The 16,881-nt window shown below is 51.2% G+C and overlaps 1 protein-coding gene across 7 annotated transcripts in view; it reads left to right on the forward strand.

Moving 5' to 3' along the window:
• The first annotated feature begins 3,478 nt into the window (after positions 1-3,478).
• The window catches only part of CHST3 (carbohydrate sulfotransferase 3), a 38,097-nt gene continuing 24,694 nt past the window's right edge, over positions 3,479-16,881 (forward strand). For all 7 annotated transcript variants that reach the window (XM_061161748.1, XM_061161749.1, XM_061161747.1 and 4 more), the window contains exon 1: positions 3,479-3,677. The gene's annotated coding sequence lies outside the window, so the exon portion shown is untranslated. The remainder of the gene's footprint in view (positions 3,678-16,881) is intronic.

Below are 16,881 nucleotides of genomic sequence, written 5' to 3' on the forward strand. Positions count from 1 at the left end.
AGCACCCACTCGGACTTTTCTGCTGTAAGAGATACCAAGGTCTCCCCCCATAGCCTGGAACACTGCCCAGGCCCCCTCCAGCTGCCAGCTGGTTGAGACTGGATGGTTTGGACCCAGGTAATGAACAGGGACCTCTGACTTCTTGCACCTGTGAGGGCCTGTTCCCGGGTCATTCTCAATCCTCTTTGGGCTTCTCATCTACACATGTTGAGAATGACAGATGCCAAGTGCAGATTGAGGTTTTCGCTTTTTTGTTTGTGTTCCAACTCCAAGCCCATTACCACACTAGCCTTGGACCCCAGAGGGCGCTGCACCACGCTCAGGAGGTACCACACTTGGTTAAATAGGATTACAGGTCACTATGAAATAATACTTAATCATTTAACCAAAGCGACAATAAAAGATTTCAAAAGCAGATAAAAAAATTTTTCATAACTTAAAAGCTTGAAAAGAAACTTACAATCTGTTATCAACAGCAGCTCAGCAGTCAAAAAAAAAAAAAAAAACTGTTCTCTTAATAGAGAAACCAAACTCAGGCTTTGCACCATCTTACCTTTAATATTAAAATTCATTGACTCAATTAAACTAATTCTAATCTTAGTTAGTCTTGACTACACATAGAATTTCTTTTTAAGAACTTTTCCCTCTTGCAAAGCTTCCACAACTTTCTATACCCATATTAATCTGTCCCTTATTTTCTTTCCCATTTAGAAATAACCAGCTTTAGGACTAAATTTTCTTCTTTCTCTTAAGAAAATGCATTTTCATTTCTTATACCTTCTTTTCCTTGCATACAAAGATGTTTTCCTTATTAAATTTTAGTTTTAATTTCATATATCAGAATTCTCAACTCTTAAAAAACTTAACTTCTAGTGAAAACTAAGAAATAAGCAATTATGAACTGTCTTTTACATTAGCACTCTGTAGACTGGCAAACTTGTAAATTAGTCAATAAACATATTGTTTAACTTAACAAAATTCTAAAGTTTCAAGGTACCAAATATCTGAAGAAACTGTTTTCAAGTAGAGAGCCATAAAACATAACTATTCCTAAAGAGTTCTCCTTAAAAAAACTCATCTCATTTATATTTAATTTACTTTAAAAAAATTTCATCATATCAAGCTATTTTTCTTGCTGACAAATTTTGCAGATCTTATTTGACTTCCAGTAAGCCTAGGTACTATAAAAAAATTTATGTCGATGGCTCCAAGGACATGTCTGATTAAACCAGCAAAAATTAACCTAAATGCCAAAGTTAATTTAATACTGAATATTTCCCAGCTCACATAAACCTGAAATTTCTTTGGTTTCTTTTATATTTCTGAGAATTTATGTAATGCTTAATTCCTTTTAAGCCAATTAAATAGAGCTCATTAATTTTGTTAATAAGGTCTGTAAATAGAGATACATCATATGTGTAAGGTACACACAGACATACAGACAGACACAACTAGAGATCTCATAGCTTCATTTTAACTTAGTTGTGAATCAGGTATTACAATATAAAACTCACTAGTTTACAACTAACAGTTTATAGCTAACAGTCGGAGTAAGTTAAGTTTAAAAAGGCCTCCCCCTAACCCCATTTTTCCTGTCAGTTTCAGGAATTGGAGATGTCTAGATAAGACAGGAGTTCCTGAGGGCCCTGGTAGAATATTCACATCTCAAGGCACAGGGAGAGAAAAGCAAGTTCCTCCTAGAACTTGCTCCCTTAGGGTCCGAATTCTGAAAAGATGTTTTATCAAGCTGGCACAATTAGTTCTGAATTGTCATATGAGCCCCACCTCGGACATTTTTCTCCAGAGTCTAAAGAATATTGTGGTCACACATTGTTACCAATAATAATAATAATTTTGGCTTTAGTCATGGAATCAGAACTAAAAGCTGGTCCAGTTTTGCAGGATGCATCCTAAAGGGCTGTTTTTAGGTACTGAATTTATGTTTGCCATGTCCATCAATTAAAATAGTGCACCTTCTCTAACACAAATACACACACACAGAAAGATAAACAACAAACCAATTCCAAAAGGCTCAAAGCCCAATCAGTTCCAAAAGGCTCACTTTGATACAACAGCATAAAAGCCTATACACAAAGAAATTCAAGCCATTTTCCTTCCCTTTTACAAAACAGTTCCAGTTGGTGGTCCCTTCCTGGTGGTCAAAAACTGTTACTGAATCAAACTCAGGTCTGCTCACTCAACAAGCAGCAAGGCCAATATACCTATGCCAGGCTGTGGTGAAAGTACGGGGTTTGTCTGCAGGGCACTCAGCAAGGGAGTGGGGGACAAGATCAATTCCACTTGGTCTTTGTGGGGGGCAGGGGGGTTATAAAGCAGAACAACAAAGAGCCTGGGATTAATCATCATCTTGGGACTTTTTCTGTGACATTTTTTAACCTTTCTTTAAGTTGACGTGTAGTCAATTTACAATGTGTTAATTTCAGGTATAAAGATGATTCAGTTATACAAATATGTGTATATGTATGTGTGTGTTTATACATATATATATATATATATATATATATATTCTTTTTCAGATTCTTTTCCATTATAGGTTATTACAAGATATTGAATATAGTTCCCTGTACTTTCCGGGACATTCAGGTCCTGAGAGTCAGGATGTCTCTGAGAGTCAGGACCACCTCTGGCCAGGTGGTCCAGGACTCAGGGGTCTGTTAACTTATCTCGCCCTGGAGAAACCACCCGAGTGTGTACATTAACGATATCAATAACAGCAATTCTAGTACATTAACAATGTTCTCAACAGCAGCAATTTTAGGCATCTGACCCTGGCTGATGAGTGTTCGGTCAGCACTGGGCTGAATTCAGAGGGGAAAAGAAAGGGAATAAAGTTTGGGATAGACACATTAATCATAAACTCAAAAGGGAACGTAGGTTTAGAAAAACTCTGATTCAATAGGATGGGAGGCCGGAAGGGCTTGAGGGGCTCTGGCAGGGTGAAGCCACGAGGAACTCCAGGCCCCCTCCCCCGCCCCTCCCCGCCCCGGAGGGGAGCTCTTCCCAGCCTCTCGGGGAGCGAGGAGGGCTCCCAGCGTCTTTGAAGAGTCCCAGGGGAGAGGCGGGCTGAGGCGCAGCACTGGGAACAAAGACCCACGGAAGGGTCCGGCGGAGCGCAGTTCCCCGGGGGCTGGGGCGAGGGCCGCCCACCCCGTCAGCTCCTCCCTCTCCTCCCTCGCTTCCACCCAGAGGCCCGTCGCGCAGCCAGAGCTGCGCCAACTTCGCCAACGTTTCCCAAGTTGCTGGGGCGCAGGGGTGGGAGCTGGGTGGGGTGAGGAAGAAGAGGAGGAGGAGGAGGAGGGCTCCCCAGGCGCCTTGGACGCGGTTCAGGAATCTGCCGCCGCTGCCGGCCGCTCACCGACTCCGGCCTGCGGGGAGGGAGCCAGGCAGGACCGCTTGCTCGCTGCGCAGGACGGCGCCCGCCTGGCGCCGCTTTCCGCCCGGCGTGCGAACCGGCGGGGCCGCGCCTCCCTTCCTCCCCGCTGCTGTCCCCCCGGGGGCGGCGCGCCGAGCCGGGGCCACGAGGGCACTAGAGGCCCAGAGCCGCTTCTGCCTGGTCCTGCCGGGAGGAGGGCAAAGTTGCGGGCGGATGCTGCCGGCGCCGGACCCTAGCCTCGGAGAGTCGGATCCGCCCCCGCTGGAGGAGGCTCCGTGGCGGGGTAAGTAGGGCGACCGCCGGGGCTCGGGAAAGGTGGCCCAGTGGTGCACATCCCCACCATCCCTGATCGGGCACGCGCGCCAAACTTTGGAAGAAGAGGGGAAGAAAGCGAAGGTGGGAGAGGGAGTTCTTGGCTCGGGGCAAGTTCCACGCAGGCACCCACACCTCCAGACCCACTGCACCCAGATTCGCAACTGCCTGATAGGCACAGCTCATCACCCATCGAGCCACAGGCAACGCGCGCACGCCACACCGACCGCTTCAGCCCGACTGTACAATTCTGGGAGTGTGAACGTTTGGATCTTTTACACCAAGCATGTCCTCCAGCCCTCAAGTAAATTCACTGTCTTTGTCTGCTGCCCCACAGTGAGGCGTCCCCAAAGCAAGACTGGCCAGGAGAGGGGCTGCCGTGGCTTTGAAAAGTCGTGGCCCGGACCTCGAGGCTGACTGCGGAGTGGGGAGGAGAAATCAGACAGTGCAGTCGGCTCTCCGGGTTCGTCAGGAGTGAGTTTGGTGTGGAAACTCGGTGTCTGGGTGATGTGTCTGGGTGTGCGCCGTCCTTCCGGAGGCGAGGCCGGGAGAAAGGAGGGAGTGATTCATAAACTCAGACCCGCCAGTGTTAGGGTCTGTGGGCAGAAAAGACTGGCAGGCGGTGATGCCCTGGACAGCTGGCTGGTGGCAGTGCCAGGGCCTGAGAGGGAAGCACAGACCCTTCCCCCGAGCGGATGTGCTTCCTCATAGCCACTTCCAGGCGATGGGCTGAGGAGATTCCAGCCCTGTGTGTGTAAAACGTGGTAGGGGATGTTTAAGACTCAGTTCACGGAGAAAGCATGGCGCTCCTAAAGTCATGTATTTTCACGGCACCTGAAGTTGTATCTGATTTTGGATGCCCTGGTGTCCTGGGACTCCAAGATGTTTCAAAGGTTGTCCTGGATCTAGTACAGTGCCAAGCACATCACTGGTACTCAATAAATAGTTGTCTGTCGAACAATGACACCCATAATTTATATGTGTTAGGGACATTCTATGAGCCAAGCCAGGTGGCCTCAGCTGGGTTGGAAGTGGTTTTTCTGCAGAGGACGGGGCCCTGAGTGGTTCCAGGGAGCCCTGCTTGATCCGTTTAGCCCAAGCAGCCATTCCATTGTGCCCTGTGGGCTGCTGGCACTAGGGACTTGAGTTTCAACATTGGCCTCTGCTTCCCTAAGAGGGGCAGTAAGAAAGGCTCCATGTCTGCATCTGGCTAAGCTGGGAGTGTCGTGGGATCTTCTTCCTGGCTCCTACTGGCCTGGAAGGAGATGAGTTCTCATGAAGGTTCCAGGAGCTGGATCCTGCAGCAATGGCCTGGATCTGTGGTGGCAGCAGGTGGAGGGGTGGTCACAGTCCCTGTACTGAGTATTGGGTAGGTTCCTCTGCACCAGCTGGCATGAGCTTCCCAGAGGAGTGGAAACATCTCATGTTCCCGGAACTGGGATTGCAAGCAATCTTGGGACTGATTCCCTACTGGCATGGAATTGGGAACATGCAAGGATGTGGTGGCGACTTGGCCATGTAATCACAAGGAAATGTGTCATTCCCCACCCCCACCCTCACCCCTTTGCCCCTAGGTTTGGTGTACATTTCAAGCATCTAAATGGTCTTAATGCTGAAATTAGCAAAGTTTGTAGGCAGCACCCAGGAATGTGGTCCCAGACGAGCGAGTGATCTGGGCTTGCCCACCCCCAATTTCAGGTGGAACACTGCAGCCAGTCCCGTCCCAGTATCACCTTTCCACCTTAATTATGTCTTCTGTGAATCACAAGCTCTACATTACCTCAGTAAGATTTTACATCCCGATAAACAGCATTTTATCACCATTTTCAGATTACGAAACTGAGGTTCAGAAAAGTTAAGTAACGTTTTGGGGGTCACACAGCTGGTGAGGGAACAAACCCAGGATTTGAAACTGGACAGTCTGACTCAGGAACCCATGCTGTTTCCACCATGCCCAGCTGCCTCTAAGGTCCCTAACTGGTTCTCCATAGCAACAGGGAAGCAACACTGATGCACTTACTGGGTCCTGGGGCCCCTGACTAGAGTCTTCTTTTTATACACACTCTGCCCAACCTGGCTTATACTGTGGGTCATGGAAATCAAAGGCTAGGTGGCACCAGGCTGCCAGAGCCTTCCATATGCATCTGGAGTCAGGAAACAGTGGGGGCCTGGGAGTGATTGTGGGGGAGATATGGGGGTAATTCCAGTGAGAGATGATTCATTGCTTATCTGAGAAGTGGGGACAAAGCTACCACTGTGACCATACAAGTCACAAGTTTGGGAGAAATTGTCAGGTAAACATCATCAAATGGATTACTATGTTCTTTCCCCCTCTGGTCTTTTCCTATTACACAGGAAAATTGGCCCTCACCTGAATATCCAGGGGCAGGTGCTTCTCCCCTCCCCTACACACACCCCCAAGAGAGCTACACTCCATGGCACTGTCTGGTCCTCAGGAGAGATGGATAGGCGGAGCTGAGCCAGCCGGGGCTGTGATAACCACATGGCTCATCTGGTCCCCAGCTTATGCTTTCTCACACAAGCCCCACAGAGGGACAGTAGTTATCGTTCCACTTTGCAGATGAGGAGATGAGGCTCAGAGAGGTGCAGTGGCTGCCCAAGGTCACAAAGCTAAGAAGGAAGTGCAAGTTGAGAGTCCCTTGGACAGCAAGGAGATCAAACCAACCCATCCTAAAGGAAATCAGTCCTGAATATTCATTGGAAGGACTGATGCTGAAGCTCCAATACTTTGGCCACCTGATGCGAAGAACCAACTCATTGGAAAAGACCCTACTGCCGGGAAAGATTGAGGGCAAAAGGAGAAGAGGGCAGCAGGGGATGAGGTGGTTAGATAGCATCACCAACTCAATGAACATGAATCTGAACAAACTCCAGGAGATAGTGAAGGATAGGCAAGCCTGGCATGCTGCAGTTCATGGGGTCACAAAGAGTCGGACATGACTTAGTGACTAAACAACAACAGATGTGAGTTATGCTGCCTTCAGGACTCCCTTCCAGGCACTTAGCGACAGCTGTGTTCTCTGCCTGGTTGGTACTCTATCTCCCTAGCCCCAGGGCTGAGAGGGGGGTACCCTGCTGGGGCAGAGTTGCCACAGCTCTGCCCACCCCCATCTCTACCCCCAGTGCCTCTGATACAGGTGTTCATGGTATGGGGAAAGCTGGCAACCTTAAACAAGGAGCAGAGGATAAGCACAGCCCAGCCGGCCTTGCCCACCTTCCACAGTAAACCCACCTGGGTGAGTGCCAGAGCCTTTGCAGTGCTGAGCTGCATAGATACTGGAGCCTTCTCCCTTTCACTGCGGCGTGGACTCACTGTCCAGGATGGAAGCTGGGAGACTGGGCGTGGGGAGACGCTGCCCCATCCAAAGGGTGGGGCTATTCATCTTTGTCCCCTGGCTCCATCCCAGTGTGTGACACATGGAGGTACTTAGGAACTTTGTCAGAGGATGGGTGAAGACCAGGGAGCGGCTGTGAGCGCCTCTGTTGGAAAGTGATAAAGCAGGGAGCCAAGGTATCAGTCGTGGGGAAATGCTCAGACGGGCCTCTGCCCTTCACGCAGGAGGTCACGCAGGAGGAAAGGAAAACAGCTCTCCTTTTCATTCTTCAAACAGAAATACCTGTCCCCTTTTCTTGTCTGATGCTTAAACAGGTGGTAGTACGCTGCCTGCCCTGCTGCTCTGAGCTTGCAGACTCCATGGCTTGTGGCCCCTGGCAGGCTGGACAGTCTGTTCTGTGCTTGAAGGTCTCCGCCTTCATCTTCATCGACCTAAATACGGCAGTTGCTCCTGCACACCCCAGCACATCCCTGCTTCTGCAAGCTCGGAAGGAGGGGCATGCGGGCCATGGGAGCCCCTGAGCACTAGAAACTTCAGGTCTCTACGGCCCATCACTCCTTCTCTGTGCCTCTCCCCACCTCCGTGCCTCCCCTTAGCCTCCTGCCCCACAAAGATGGCTGTGTGCTGAGGGACCATGGTTGTTCGCGCTCTGGGAAATTTATCAGTGGAATTCCAGAAGTCTCTCTGAAAAGGATTTGAAGGGAAAAGTGTAGAAAATAAATAAGCCAGTTAGTCCCCAGCTCAGCCTCTCCTGAATGCCGCCAGTAAACAGCTGGCCTGGGAAGCTCTGTCTTGGCCTCTGTGCTTACACCTGGCTCCCTGGCTGCCTCACCAGGTCCCTCCTTCCTGCCTCTGCCCTGTCCAGCCCCTCCTCCTTGCCTTTGGGAGCCTCAAAAGTCAGGGAACACCCCCACCTCTGGCCTGTCCTTGTGCTGTGGGATGCTGGGACGCTGGTGGCTGGGGACAACAGGAGCTTGTGGGAGAGGAGACCGCCCGAGGCTCCGGCACAGCCCTGCTCCGTCTGAGCAAGTCCCCCGGCCTCCGCCCTGCTCAGGGAGGCAGGGTGGTCTCTCTTGGTGAGTTTGACTTTGATGATGAAGAATGGTGGGGCTTTTTCCAATTTTGTGGCATCTAAGGAAGCTTTGCATCTTAATCGTCAGCTTAGAGTGGATGGAGCAAAGCTGATTTTCCCCAAGTGGGCTCACATGTGAAGAAACCCTCAAAACCCCGTTTATATTGTGGGGCTTCCTGGACTAACCAGCATGTCAGAGGTCTTTGCTTTTGAGCAGAGTTCTATCAGCTTAGGCCCTGTTTAGGGTGCTGGTGGTGTGAGTTCACAACAGTGTTTTCAAGAGGCTCAAGCGCTCTTGTAAGTTTCTCCGTCTGGGGGGTAGGAAGTAAACTCCTGATACGTTAATACTTTCCTTTGATCCAGCTGACCCACTCTAAACCCAGCGCCCCCACTCTAAACCCAGCGCCCAGTAAGAAGGGAAGAACCAGGGTGCTAGGATGGGGGTAGCTGCCCGGTGGGACCGCCAGTTCAGGGCTACACTTCAATCACAGGGAGTGGCCGGAGGAGGGGGTGCTTCCCACTGTTGTGGCTATGCCTGCCAGGTCAGCAAACAACCCCCTGGGATCTGGGGAATGGGCACCACCCCTAGACTCTGGTCCTGCCCCTACGCCGGAGCCCTTTGTCCTGTTGTTGCCAGGCTTCTGAGAGGGAAGTTAAGGGGTAAGCCCTGTGGCTTGCAGTCTTGCTGGAAAAGAGACTGCACGCCCACATACTCACAGATTAACACAAATCACCATGGACCAGAGTACACTCACACATACACACAGAGAGAGAGAGAGAGAAAGATGAGCACAGGGATGCACTCATCCCAAAAGACAAATTATGAGATAGTGAAGAGTACATCTTCTAAAGCCAGAATGCCCTCTGTATGGCTTAGTAGCTGTGTGACCTTGGATAAGTTACTTAACCTCTCTGGGCCTTAGTTTCCTAGAAAAGGGGGGATGGTAATAGGTTGTAAGTAATAGGGCTATAAATGAATTTGTATCTGTGAGGAGTTTAGAAATGTGCCCTAACTATTGCTCACCACATACTCTCTGCCCCAGACACTCAGGCCCAAGGGCACAAGAGGTGCTCACAAACTTGTCAGCGAATGGGATCAATCACTTTGCACTTTCTGAGTCCTGGTTCTCAGGATGCGTGGCATTCTCTGTACTAGGCCTGAATTAGAATTTATTAGAAAGATCATTTCACTTTCCCTTAGGAAGATCTTTATTTTAGAACAATGTGGGCACTAACTCCCCCAGAGAAGGGTATGATTCCTTTAGCAGCATCAGTTTTCAAACTGGGTTCCATGGAGCCCTGGAGTTCAATAAGGACCCCTCAGAAGCCTGACGGAGGGGGGTTCCAGGCTCTCCCCCACTTATCTGTTCTATATATTGGGTTTCCTAGGAAAGTTCTGGTTCATAAGAAGGCTCCACAGCTTAGACAGTCGAAAGCCCACCGCTATAGGCTGGCCCGACCCCATCCTGTGTGCGCCTGTCCGCGCATGCCGCGTGACACCCATGCCCAGGCAGGCCTCTGCAGCTACCTGAGCTCTGGCCCGGGGCCTCTCCCACTCTCTTCCCTGCTTCCCTCCTCCCCTCCGCTCCAGCTGCCTCACCATCTGCAGGATTCTGCAAAGTGCTAACATGTCTGAGCTAAAATAGTGCTATCAGAAGAAATATTTTGAAAACAAACTGGGCCACTCCCATGGCTGAGATTGCACCGATTTTCAGCGAAGAATTTCACAACTTCTGAGGTGGAAGCCAGAGCCCTGAATCTGCAGGGTTAGGACAGACAGGCCTGAAGAGGCCCAAGATTATTGCAAACCTAGAACCAGGAAGGGGGAGTTATCCTCACAGGATGAAGAAATAAAAGCCTCTGTGATCACAGAGGTCAGGACCCTGTCCTCTTCTTCCTTTGACAGATACCACTTTGCTTTCACTTTTCCACCTCCTGCATCTGGTCCAGGTGCCTTGGGGCTGAGGACACAGGAGATAACTGGTGCTAACAGCTAACTGCACACCCTCTGCTTAATTAGTGCTGTCTGGGCCCACACTCAGAGTTCTCACTGGAAGCTCTGGCGGTAGGTCCCGTGTGATCACCGCTGTATAGACTGGCAGACAGAACCAGACAGACGGAGCAGTTGCGGGGACCCCGCTGCTGCCTCACTCCAGAGTCAGTGCTCCTGACCTTGGGTGTATCCATCCTGCTGGGGCCTCGACTGGAGGGGCGGAACGGCTCAGCAGGACAGTCCTCTCGTTACTGTGCGCAGGGTACACGCTAGTTACAACACTGTCTCCTTCCTTCTTTTCTCACGGCCAGCTCCCTTCACCCTCAGGCCTCAGCTTAGATGTCTCCTTCTAGAAGCCTCGGTCAGTGGCCCTCTCTGTGGCTGCCTGCACGTCCCCATCCTCACACTCTGCCTTGCTCTGTTGCCCCAGCTGCTTTCATGGTCTGTGGTCTCCACCGGGCAGTGAGCTCTGTGAGCCGGACAGAGTCTGCCTTGTTCTCCTGTATCTCCAGTGTTTAGTGCAGCCCCCGGGCAAGCATGCCTGACTGGGGAACACAAATGATGGGTGTGACACTGGGCCCCATGAGGAAGGAGGCATAGGACAGTGCCCAGGCTCTCAGGAGAGGACGCTGCTGATAGGGAGTGATCTGAGTCTGGCCAGAGGTGGTGGGAGTCATAGTGAGTGGGAGAGGGCAGCTGATGTGGACTAGAGGCCCTGTATGGGACCAGGAGGGGATGGGAGAGTGGGACCCTGGGTAGATGGCCTCTTGTGGTCCCTACCCTGTGGGCACTGGGCTGGGATCCTGAGGATGGGCCTGAAACCCTCCAAGAGACCCTTTCGAGTTAGGCGGACTGTGCACTGTGGGCCCACTACTCAACCCCACCAGCACGCGGTTCTCAGTCCTTTCCCCTCTCTGGACGGACATCCATTCATCCTCTTCTGGGTCTCAAACCCAACCCACCTGACAGCAGAGGCCCCCATGAGTGAGCCCTTTTCCCTGAGCAGAGTGACAGAAGCCCAGCTGGCAGGCTGCCTCCTGGGGGTGGTTCCAGTTGCAGCCTTTGAGCTGTCCTTGCAGAAGAAGTAGGGCTCTTAGTGCTGGGCTCCCCTCCACGCCACCCAGGGAGCACACGTGTGGTGCCCTGGCCAGGGCATCACCTGTCTTGGGTGCCTGCTCATGCCTGACACCATGACGGGCAGAAGGTGCCTCCAGGCTAGAAGAGGACAGGACACCTGGGCACAAATAACCACCTTGGGAGTCCAACAGCAATGAGCCCACAAAGGTGGACATGAGGGAGGACTTGGGGATGGCTTCATGGAACAGGTGGGCTCCCAGCGCCAAGAAGGGAACCTGGGCAAAAAGCACAGGTATGGGAACGTTCAGATCGAGTGCAGAGGTGGGTGAGGAACCTAGCTGGACTGAATTGCAACTTGTAGGGTGGACGAAGAAGAGAGATGGAAAGCGAAAGAGAGAAAAGAGGCAGGGAGGAGTTGGTTACACGTGCAAGCTCTGGAGCCAGGCTGTCTGCATGAGGAACCTCAATCCCCACTTACTGCTGTGTGACCATGGCCAAGCTGCTTAGCCTCTCTGTGCCTCACTTTGCTCATCTGTAAAATGGAGATACTAAAAGTATCCACTACATGGGGGTGAGAGGAGAATAAAATGAAGAGTGATCTATTATCCTTTTTTTTTTTTTTTAAGCAACTAGCAAAGTAAATTGAGGTCAGATCATAGAGGCCTTTGGAGGTCAAGCTGTTTGCTAAACCCCTGTTGTATGCCAATCACTTTACAAACCTTCTTACTAAGCAACCTACAACTAATACAACCTAGCAAAATTATTAGCACTGCCTCCATTTTATAGATGAGGCAACTGAGACTCAGAGAGGTAGGGTCACCTGCCCAAGGTCACTCAGCCAGGTAGAAGCAGAGGCAGTAATGAAATGCAGGTCTGTCTGGCACTTAGGTCTTTCTTCAACATGGAGATTAGAGAGACATGACTGAGGCAGCATGGGGACATCCCCTGGGCTGGGGGGTCACAGCCAGAAGCAGAGCATGGGTGGTATAGCCATGGGTCCCTACATTGGGAGATGGTGGTAACAGGGAAGGAAAGATTCAGGCAAGCCTGGAAGGCAAGGAGATGAGGATGCCCCGAGGCCACAGCACAGAGCTCACCATTCAGAGCCCAGCGACAAGCTGTTGAGTCATTCTGGGAAAACATGACATCACTGAGTTTTGCTGTCTGCTGCCCACCTGCCCGTTCTCGTGCCCAGAGCCCTGCAAGGGGTCCCTCACACCTAGGTAGCAGGGCCAGGTCAGCTCCCCAGCTTCCTGCCCTGAGTTCTCCCCAACCTCTGTCTCCCATCTTCCCACTGCCCCCCTCCCACCCCACCCCACTCATAAACCTGGATGAGGCAGGAGCTTCTGGAAGTGATGATGGGCATGAAGAGCTTCCAAAAGGGCCCCATGCCAAGCCTCCGACTGGAATCTTGGGTGGGAAGAGACTGCTGGGTTGAAGTTTTAGAGCTGCTTTCCCTTCAGAATGGTGCCTGCTATTCCACTGGAATCACTTTTTAAAAGTAAAGCCTGGTTGAGCTGTGTGCCTAGCACTATGCCGGGTGCCAGCAGCCTCTGCCTTCTTGGAAGGTACAGCTGAGTATCTGAGAACTCTTTATGTACTAGGCATCCTCAGGTTAAGTGATTTATTTGTGTCAATCTGATTGCATGAGGCAGCCCCATTTTATAGATGCCATCCCTGAGGCCCAGAAGGCTAGGTGACTTGTCTAAGGTCACACAGCCAGACTTCAAACCCTTGGTTCTCCTATTCCAGATGTACTTAGCCACTCCAGACTCAAGTAAAGCCACTGGAGAATCACAGAAGGTGGGGTGTACCGAACCTATGTCTGCCAAATGATGCAGTACAGACAGGAAATTCCAGGAGAATTTTCATCTTAAGAGTGTGGGTAAAAAAAAAAAAAAAAAAAGAGTGTGGGTCACTCCCCAGAGCTTGTTGGAGGTTGTGGATATATTTAAGAGGTAACAGAGAGCTCCCAGGTTCCTTGGCCAAGCAAACCCTGCTGACGTGGCCGTTTGGGGTGAGACTCTCCCCACTGGAAGGGGCTCGGGGTGGGGGGGCGGTGTGTCTGTCCTGGTTTTGGTGGGCCTGACCTGGAAAAGGAGTATGAGTCAGGCAAGGGGTGAGTGCCAGCTTCCTGAGCCCAGTCCACGGCACAGGATGCCAGGCTGCCGCGGCTGCTGCCACTCCCCACGCCCTCCCGGCCAGCAGGAGGGGCTGGTGGCCGGCCCTGTGTTGAGTGGCACCCTCTCACCCACACCACGACCTGGCTAGGGGGGCACAGTTCTCCCCACTTCACAGGTTAGGACGCTGAGGCTTAGAGAAGTTTTCTGGTGCACTGGAACTCCTTTGGCCGGAAAAGGGAGGAACTGAGACTCGTAAGTCTCCCCTTTGCTAAGAGACGGACGGGAGGAGGGAGGGGTTAGCCTGCCCTCTGACACTGAGCCGCACAGGCTGGCTGTTCTCAGACTAGTATTTCTGATTCATCTGTCATCACCAGATCCCGGTGTTGTAGGACAAATTACCTCTGGGGTGAGAAAAGCTCTGATTTCCCTTGGGCCGTGAGTCACTATTTCTCTGGGAGCACTGTTGAAGCCATAGAGCTTCTCCCCAGGCTTTGGAGGGGAGCAGGTTCCTTCTCTGCTTGAGTGCCAGCCCCACCCTGGCCCTGACACTGCCTGCTTGTGGAAGGGCCAGGCAACAAGAGGCCTCCCCCAGAGGCCTGGCCTCGGTGATTTCCCAGCATGTGACCCCCTGCCTTGCTCTCAGCAGAGAGGTGCCACATTCCCAGAGGTCTGTGGGGTCTGCAAACTTGAGGGGTTGCAACCTAAAGGGGTTGTCCCCTTTAATGCCCGAGGCCCACGTGGTGAGAACAAGTCTACTTGCCCTCCCCAGGGGTGTCTGGGAATCCCCCAGGACTCCACCTCTGCAGGGCGGCTCCTCCTGACACTTCCTCTCTGCCCAGGAGGGAGGGGACCCAAGCCAGTCCCTCCCATCTTGTCAGTCTAGGGCCCAGTCACTACAGTAATAACTACTGGAAAGTTGTCACTTTTCTCACAGAGAAAGCAGACTGTTAAGTTCGGCTGTACGGGTAGTTGTGCTTCTCACTGCCCCCAAGTTTTCCTTCTGGGATGGGATTTTGGCTTTGCCTCTGCTTAAATTCAAAAGCCTGTTCAGATGACTCTTCCAAAATGAGTCTCACCTCCAAGGAACTTTGCCTCTCCCTCAACAGGTAGAAAACTGGCACCTGCTTTTTAGTTTTATTAAATTTTATCAAAATATGTAATCCAGGCCCATGGTATAAAATTGGAAAGGTACAAAAGGATACGTGGTGGTGAAATCTCTTTCCCAGGCCTGACTCAGACACCCAGGTCTTTCCACGAAAGCAACCAGCATTATCAGTTTCTTGTGTATAAGCTGCTTTTAAATTGTCCAATTTTAGAACTTATGGTTTGCCTGGGCAGGGGAAAAGATAGTTGGGGAGCTTGCGATCGACGTGTACACACTGCTGTATTTAAACTGGTAAACCACAGGGAGCTCAGCCTGGTGCTCTGTGATGACCTATCGGGGTGGCATGGGGGGAGGGGATATACGTATATTTATGGCTGATTCATGTCGTCGTATGGCAGAAACCAACACAGCACTGTAAAGCAAATAAGATGGCTAACCAACATGGAGCTACCGTATAGCACAGGGGTCTCTGCTCAATATTATGTGGCCGCGCAGATGGGAGAGGAGTTTGAGAGAGAGTGGATACATGTGTGTATATATGGCTGAGTCCCTTTGTGGTCCACCTGAAACTATCACAACACTGTTAATCAGCTACACACCAATATAAAACAAGCTGTCCCTCCCTCCCCCATCAGTGGGATGATTCGGGGAGGGCTGCTGCGGGAAAGAGAGCCCCCTGCCCCGCCCCATGCCCATCTCCCTCGCCCCAGAGCCTGTGCCCAGCGCCCAGACCCCTTGTTCGTGCCCCTCCCTCAGTTTCATTAAAGATTTCATGAAATGTTAAAAAAAAAAAAAAAAACAAGCTGTCCCTTACAAGCTGCGCTGGCTGCCCACGTCCTAGCCCCTCCTCCTCAGCGGTCACCCTGGATTCACCCACGGGGCACAGACGGAGGCCCTCACATCCCTCAGCCCCGGCAGCCAGCCCAAGGTTGTCCCTATCTTCCATGAGCAGCTCCTCCAGGCTCCAGGTTAACTCTCTGCTCTTGGCTGCCCCTTGTCCGTTCTCCCCTCTGGTCTGGCTGGGCAGGGGCCTGCAGCTGGGGCCTGTGGGGTCAGGGCTTGGAGATGGGGATCTGACCAGACCATGCTGCCTCTTGGCCAGACTGAGTGTTCCGAGTGCCCTAGGCGCTCACACAGATAGGGCGCATCCGTCACTCCCATCCTGAGTGTGACCAGAGACCCGCTGCTCCTCTCCCCGCCCCCCTTTCCTCTGCCCGACTCTACTCCTTCCCTTCCTCCCTGCTCCTCCCCTCCTTTCTTCTTTGCCTAGGCATTCAGTCCCTGCTGTACCACAAACAGTAAAATGAATCTGAAAGCGCTAAGAATGGCGCAGGGCAGAGATGAGTGCTGCCAGGAGAGCCCAGTCCTTGAGAATGGCCTTCAGCAGACTTGCCCTTCACATCCCTTCACAGCCTTGTACCTCCTGCTGGGTGACCTCGGGCAAGTCACTTAGCTTCTTGGAACCTCCTTTTCTCAGATGATTAAGGAAAGAGAGGGCGGCAACCTGGGTCCAAAGGGCTGCCGGGAGAACCTGGAGCTGCCAAAGGGCCTTCTAAGAGGGTGACAGGCTTGAAACGTGGGAGAGGGGCAGTGCTCCTCTTCTAAGGGAATGGTTATGTGGGGCAGGGCACTGGGCACCTGTGAGGTCTGGGCTCAGCCCTAGGGCATGGATGGGCAAGGGGTGGCCCTCTGGGCAGCACTATCCTGCCTTGGGCAGTGGCTTTCCTTTTCTGTATTTCCACACAGAGATGGACCCTCGGCTTTATATTTTTTAAGTAGTGGCTTAATTTTTGTAATAATGAAAGATGTTCAACTTGCAGAATTCAAGTAAAATGGGCAAATACTGAGAAGAAAGCAACAAATCACCCCTCAATCTACTACCCAGATGTAACTGATTACCTATGGTCCACATATGTCTCTAGGCATATATACATATATACATATAAAGAAAGGGGAGCAGTGGGGGGACAGAAAGTTTTATAAACATGGGGGAAACGCGCAGTTTAACTTAGCTTTAGGCCAGTGTTGTAAAGAGGCTGCCTGCCCCCAAAGCAGCCCCTCTCATCTGTTCAGTAATCTACTTGAGGGTCTGGTGTGGGGCAAGGGAACTCTCATGCCGGAATCTTTAAAACCTCCCAATTCATACAAATTAGACAAAAAAGGGAGTCGGGTGAATTACAGATCCTCCTTGATTTATGATGAGGTTGCATCCTGATAAATCCATCATAAATTGAAAATGCATTTAATACACCTAATCTACCAAACATCAGAGCTTAACTTAGCCTACCTTAAACATGCTCAGAACACGGACGTTAGTATGGTTCTAATGGCTACAGTTGGGCAACATCATCTAGCACAAAGCCTATTTCATAATAAAGCGTTGAACCTCTCATGTAATTTATTGAACTCTACTGAAAGTTTAAAACAGAATGGTTGTGTGGGTGTAAAT

This window comes from Dama dama, chromosome 15 (assembly GCF_033118175.1).
Source record: "Dama dama isolate Ldn47 chromosome 15, ASM3311817v1, whole genome shotgun sequence".
NCBI lineage: Eukaryota > Metazoa > Chordata > Mammalia > Artiodactyla > Cervidae > Dama > Dama dama.